At 41.9% G+C, this 7,303-nt stretch overlaps 1 pseudogene across 1 annotated transcript; it reads left to right on the forward strand.

The window, feature by feature from the left end:
• Positions 1–419: 419 nt before the first annotated feature.
• On the forward strand, positions 420–1,841 carry LOC308283109 (zinc-binding protein A33-like; annotated as a pseudogene). Its single transcript has one exon. The product of its transcript is annotated as a zinc-binding protein A33-like (transcript).
• Positions 1,842–7,303: the final 5,462 nt, after the last annotated feature.

Genomic DNA, 7,303 nt, shown 5'->3' on the forward strand with positions numbered 1-7,303 from the left:
GGGTTATGTTGAGAGGCATAGCACTTAACCACTTTGAACATTCACAGAAAAGAGTTGAATTACAAGCTCGCATTGCATTGTGGCGCATTGTGTAGATCGGCTATTTTCAGCAAAGATATTTGGTGTAGACCATGGGAATAATGTTCAATATAGGATTTAGGTGGTTCACAAGGTAAGACAGCTTAGAGTAATGCTATCATTGCTAAACGTTGCTGTGATGCAATTCAAAGCTGTACCATTTACAGTATACCCAACAATACAGGTTTATGGGATTTAGGTGATACTGGATAAAATCACACTTATTGATCATTATTTTGTTTTCTCTACAGCACTGTTTGGAGACTTTCTTGTCAGTGAGTTGATGTTGGATGTGAGCTGGTGAGTCGTGTTATTTAAAGAAACTTTGCAAACCAATGGAAATGGCAGAGAAATCCTTCCTTGAATGCTACCTGAACTGCTATGTGTGTTCAGAGACTTTCAGAGACCCTGTATCTCTGAGCTGTCATCACAGCTTCTGTTCAAACTGCTTGAAGAAATTCTGGGAACAAACTGAGAAGAAGAACTGTCCCATTTGTAAGAGAAAAGCATCAAAGGGCGCAGCAATTGACTTTAAACTTAAAGAACTAGCAGACTTTTATTTTGAGAAACAGAAAGCTGAGTCATGTGAGGAGAAAGTCAAGGTGTTTTGTAGTAAACATCAAGAGGAGCCTAAACTGTTCTGTGAGGACGAAGAGAGAGCTGTGTGTCATTTATGTGACTTCCCTCACCACACTGGTCACAAGCTGCTTCCTATTGGACAAGCAGTCAACAACTTGAAGGACCAACTGAAGCCTGACCTCAAGTCTCTACAGGACAAGAGGAACAAATACGAAGAGGTTGAACAGAAATACAATGATGTGGTTCAACACAACAAGAAGCAGGTGGTGACCACAGAGAAGCAGATCAAAGAAGAGTTTAAAAAGATGCACCAGTTCCTGAGAGAGGAAGAGAAGACCAGACTGGCTGCTCTGAGGGAGGAAGAGGAGCAGAAGGGGGAGATTGTCAGCAGAGAGATGAAGATCATTCAGGAGCAGATCTCCTCTCTCTCAGACAGCATCTCTGCTATAGAACAAGAGCTGCAGAAACCCAGTGTGTCATTTCTCAGCAGTTATAAACACACTCAGACCAGCGCCAGAGTCCAGTGTAAACTGTCAGAACCACAGCTGGTCTCTGGAGCTCTGATAGACGCGGCCAAACACCTGGAAAACCTGACCTTCAGAGTGTGGGAGAAGATGAAGGAGAAGGTCAAGTTCACTCCTGTCATTCTGGACCCAAACACAGCAAACCCCTGGCTCTGTCTGTCTGAAGACCTGACCAGTGTGAGACATGCAGGCACAAAGCAGCAGCTTCCTGACAACCCAGAGAGGAACACTATGTATGCCACTGTTCTGGGTTCAGAGGGTTTCATTTCAGGAAAACACAGCTGGGAGGTTGAGGTTGGAGACCATCCTCTCTGGAATATAGGTTTGGCTAAAGCGTCTGTTGACAGGAAGGGAAAGAGAAATGCCACACCAGAATATGGAATATGGAGTTTATTGCAGATAAGTGGGAAAGTACACTAATTGGAATCTAAAAACCCTCCCATTGAAGAGAAATCCTCAGAGGATCAGAGTCCAGCTGGACTATGACAGGGGGGAGGTGTCCTTCTAGACCCTGAAGACATGACTCACATTTACACTTATATAGACACTTTCACTGAGAAACTCTACCCATTCATAGAAATTGGAAAGGCTGGTGATAACACAACTACTGATATCAAAATCTGCCAAATTGATGCATCACTCTTCGGGATGCTAAAGTGATGTGTGTGTGTGTGTGTGTGTGTGTGTGTGTGTGTGTGTGTGTGTGTGTGTGTGTGTGTGTGTGTGCGTGTGCGTGTGCGTGTGCGTGTGCGTGTGCGTGCACCCCCCTCCCCATTTACACAACACTTCAACCAAATGGAAATCTAGTGTCCCGGAACGAACATTCAATGAAAATAGCCAAGCTTGTTGTAGATCAGCTATTCTGTGTTGTAGATGGACAAAAGGAGGATGAAATACAGAACCCTGGGAGACTCCAGTCAACTATATTTTTCAGGTATAGAGCGGATCAGAGTGTGTCATTAGTGCAGGAGGCTAATCACACACACACTCTCTTTTTCAGTTCATTGGTGATACAATACTTTATCAAAGTGTTCATTCATCATCAGTGACAGTCATCTATGATCAAATCATCTTCATATCCACTCTGCTCACTCTTTACCAACACCTGGACTGGATTTCACACTGACTGGACTGGACCGACTGATTGCGACCGTAGGTCGCATTTACTACCAAAACCTCCACAGGCTGTCTGTCTGTCAGTGAGTGAGTCAGTGAGTCACACTTTTGCCCTGCTCATATCTCCACAACCGTTGCCCCCATCCATGCCACATTTTGCACACACACTCCTTACCTGCCAAACTACAACCTCCAAGGACCCCCGGAGCTCCAGGGACCCCCAGGTCCCTGGGGAACCCCCAGGTGTAAAAAAATGTCCCTCCGTGAGTGACACATCACACGTCACACTTTTCCCCTGCTCATATCTCCACAACCGTTGCCCCCATCCATGCCACATTTTGCACACACACTCCTTACCTGCCAAACTACAACCTCCAAGGACCCCCGGAGCTACAGGGACCCCCAGCTCCCTGGGGGACCCCCAGATGTAAAAAAAAACCCAAATGTGCAAAAATGACCAAATGACCACCCCAACGGGGCTGCTCACGGGGAATTCCCGGGGACCACCGACTCCTGGTGCTCCAGAACGGATGCAAAAGTGGTGGTGCCCCCAGTGGAGGACCCCCTACACTGCAGCTCACATAAAATGCTGTAACTCCGGCTAGGAGCGACCAGGAGAGCCGGGGCCGGTACCTATTCGTCCGCCTCGGCGCCGCGCAGACCCCACCCCTCATTTCTCACATGGCCCTCTTCTAGCGCCACCATCAGGCCGATTCTTGCAAAGCCACCTACGGTCGCTTATCTCCCGATTAGGGAGTCTTACTGGTGTATTGACTGTATAAGTGTCACAAACCGTTTGTTTACTTGAAGGTTTTTAGTTGTGGTTTGGAATGAACTGGAGTTGAGTTTAGCTTTGCTTGCGTTCACACACTGAACTAAACTTTTTGTTTTGAGAAAGAAAAGGGAAAACAAGCCTGCATGCGAAAGCAATTTTGTTTTGAGAAAGAGGGGAAAAAATCCTGCATGTGTTTTTTGTTTACATTTACACATTTTGGGTTTGAATAGACAACTTTGACAAAAATGTCATCGATTCATTGTGCTTAAAATGAACTAAAACAAATACATTTGTTGAGCTATCATTACTTGGACAAAATGTGGTTCTGAAATTGTGGTATATCTGTTTTATACGTACCAGTTATTTTATTGATAATATCAGAACAAACTTATTGAAGTTAGAGAAACACAAGAAAACAGAACTGCATGCAGTCAGAGAACTACAGGATGGATGTTATTATACAAAAGAAACTCAAACAGACCAAAACAAAATGTAAAATAGAGTGATGGGTAAGAAACGGAGGGATGAGGTAAAGAGTGAAAGAAAACTACAAAGAGAAGCTAGCTCAGTGTTGTCAACACAGCTGTTAGCATTCATTTGATAGAGAAAACATGTCATGTATCCCCTGACTAATAAACAGACAGCAGGTCAGTAGAACTAAAGACACCTGAAACCTGAAAACATCAGTGTGTTTACATCCAGGCTGGTATTAATGGTATCAACTATCGACAATTGGACTTTTTACTGGTTTTGATGGAACCTAACCCAACTTATCAGCAGCTGCAATGGAAGCTTCCTTCGGATGTTTCCTCCTGTGTGATAGCGCCCCCAAGTGGACGGCCCTCATTCCTACAACAGCGTGTAGTGTGTGAGTTGTCCTCAAAGTGATATCATTGTGGTTGGATGAAACACATCTGAATCTGTTCTATATAACATTCAACACACATCTCCATAGAAACATGTGTTCAATAATCATGACATCATCACCACCTTCCTCATCAAACGTCATCATCACCATCATCATCATCAACATCACCATCACTTTTTTTTTAATCCTTTATTTGTTTCTACCCACATTGAGCTGGTAGATCTGCTATGTTTTGTCAAATGCTCCCCCAAGAATAGACATGCTGGGGTTGGAGTCAGCATATTTATGTTCACAGTGGTTTTGTACATCATTTGAACATTATGTACAGCTGAACATCTCCACTGGAATGAGATGCAGTTTTGTTGATCAAAGTCTTTACAGGTTTCAATAAAGTACTTAACCACCATATTAACTTATAATAACACAGATCATGTTATATTAGAATGTAGTGAATGTAGTTTGGTATTGATAGAATGTATCAATACCACAATGCTGAAATACCTAGGCCTACTAAAAGTGAAGTATTCTAAACTATTCTCTTCAAAATATACCAAAAGTAAAAGTAAGACCTACTCATTATGCAGAATGTACGAATGTACCATTTCAGTTCAGTTACATTTTCCAATGTACAAAATGTATACAAATCGTAATAAAGTTGCAGATCTATTGGAAGCGTTGTGAGCTTGTAGATCGCCTATTTCCCAATAGCCAAAGTATAGCACTTAGAGGTTAAGTGCTCAGGGACCACAATGACACATAATAATTGTGATAATATAGACATATTTATATTTAGTAAGCGACTGAGAAGAGTAAACTCTACATAATTGTTTTCCAGTATTGCACAAATATGTGTTTGATTTTTACATTATTACAGAATGGAATAAAGTTTAGGGGCCTTGATAAATCCAAACGCATACACAACAATAACTGACTTTGCAAATGACTTTGCAACTCAATTAAAAGTTTGAGAAAATACCAATTAAGGATCTTGTTGTTTGTCCACATACAATAATGATCGGTTCTGTTCGATTGCAGTACATTTACAGACCACAAGGAGGAGAAATCACTCAAGTGTAGAATATGGAATGTAGTCTTGGCTGTTATCTCTCTAACTATAGTGTTTGTGACTGACTGACTGACTGACTGACTGACTGACTGACTGACTGACTGTCTGTCTGTCTGTCTGTCTGTCTGTCTGTCTGTCTGTCTGTCTGTCTGTCTGTCTGTCTGTCTTGTGCTAAAGCCTATGCATATGTGTTCATTGCCCTCAGATACTATTAATACATTCTAGTAAAATAGAACCACATTTATCCAAGCCTGATTCTATGTACAATGGTCCATTCATTCATACATTGGGAAGTGAAGCGGCTAACAGTCAACGCCAGCGTCCTCACATTCACACACCAATGGTGGCAACTGACAAGCTAACACCATTGGAGGCAACGCAGGGTTCAGTGTCTTGCCCAATTACATGTTTTGATTGATTGATTGATTGAAGGCTTTATTAGAAGTTTGCATAGGAAAATGTACAGATTCATGACGGTACAGTTCACTGGTACAAGGTCTACAAAATGTAGACAGGAGTAGCCGGGATATGAACCACCGACCCACGGATCATTGGCCAACCCGTTCTACTTCCTGAGCCACAGCCACCCCGCAATGATTGAACATGATTGAAAATTTGACAATTAAAGTTATACTATGTAACTTTTTTTCATAAAACATCTTAAAATTGTCCTAACTCCTAACTATTAAATCGCTAAAGTTTTAGAACCCCCACTCTGTTAATTTCAGCCCCAAAAGCCTTTTCTTTATATGTTTTCTACTTAGCCGTGACAGGGGCGGGATTTCGCGGCAAAATGACGTCATCTGCATCATCCGTATACGTTGTGTATACGTTGGCCAATCACATTGCAGATCATACACACATGATACACTACCGGCCAATCACGTCTCTTCAGGAAATAGCTTGCTTCAACAGCTTTGTTTATGTTGGTCTAGAAGTCTAGCCTGTAACTCCCCAACGCCGGTCCGCAGAGGGACACGAGACACCTCCACGGATGCGTGGCGAGGCGGGCGAGCCGGCGAGGCGGACGCGGTGGTCTGAAGGCCCGGTCCGCGGCGAAAAACGGCCGAAAAAAGCAGACGCGACCGCGGTTTGCTACTGTATAACGCTACTGACCACTAGTTGAGCAACTTACACAGTATAACTTTAAGGTCTGATATTACGATTGCTACAAAACCAGTAAATCCATTTATTTTTGGCATAAAGTTGTAGGGTAAATTTAAGTAATGATGTATACCGTGCATGTTCACATTACATCATGTATACTTTACTTAACGTAGCCATACCGGTCAGATTTGGATATTTGGATAAGAATGTTCGGATAACAGTATATGTTTATCAATAATTGTACATTTAAAATCAAATTGCTTATTACATGAATAATGCCTGCATTACGAGGCATTGTGAGCTTATTACATGAACAATGCCTGCGTTGCGAGGCATTGTGAGCTTGTAGATCTGCTATTTTGATCATATTTACCTGTGGAACCGAGTCAAGCAAAAATGTAATGCCCCAACTCCTACATTCCAAGTGCTTGTCAGTGTGTGTGTATGGGGTCACGGCTTGAAAAGATTTAGAACCACTGATCTAGGACTATTTTCTTGGAAAATAGGGATCGGCATCGGACAATCGTCAGGCTCTTTTTCACTCAGACACTTTGAAAAACAAATTCCACAGGTGATACACAATGTCTTTATGTTATGTTGTGACATATCGAATAATAGGTGAGGCCAGTGTGATTTAAAACAGACCTTATACTACAAAAAGCCCTAAACCAGACATTGCATTTGTCCTGCTTGTAAATACTGTAATATTCTGTTTAATTCTTTCTGTGCCTCGAGTGACACTTTATTAATCTAGAAGGGAAATTGAGGCGATACTACAGCATAAGTGATAAAATAATCTACAAGGTAAACAGAAGCACATCAGCCACAGATGGACTTGAACATAAAACACAATACGAGGGCTAAACACAGAACCATATGCATTGAGGGAGAGAGTCCATTTTTGTAGACAGACTCTGTGTTGCGTTTCCACTACAGTGCAGATCTTTGTTCAGGAAGGTGTAGGAGTCCACAATCTCTCATGTGCATTGTCTTCTTTACAATAAGTCACCTGTATACAATTGTTCTGGAAAATATCTAATGTTCATGTTTATTGTAAATTATTAATTATTTTGTCCAAGCCACATACTGTAGCGCTGTGACACTTTTTTCTTTTCTTTTTTCTTTTTTTTTATATGAGTGGACTTTAGATGTTCTGTTTCCTACTGAGGTGTAATATATTGATCTACCTG

This window comes from Nannobrachium achirus, assembly GCF_963921795.1.
Source record: "Nannobrachium achirus genome assembly, chromosome: 4".
Taxonomy (NCBI): domain Eukaryota; kingdom Metazoa; phylum Chordata; class Actinopteri; order Myctophiformes; family Myctophidae; genus Nannobrachium; species Nannobrachium achirus.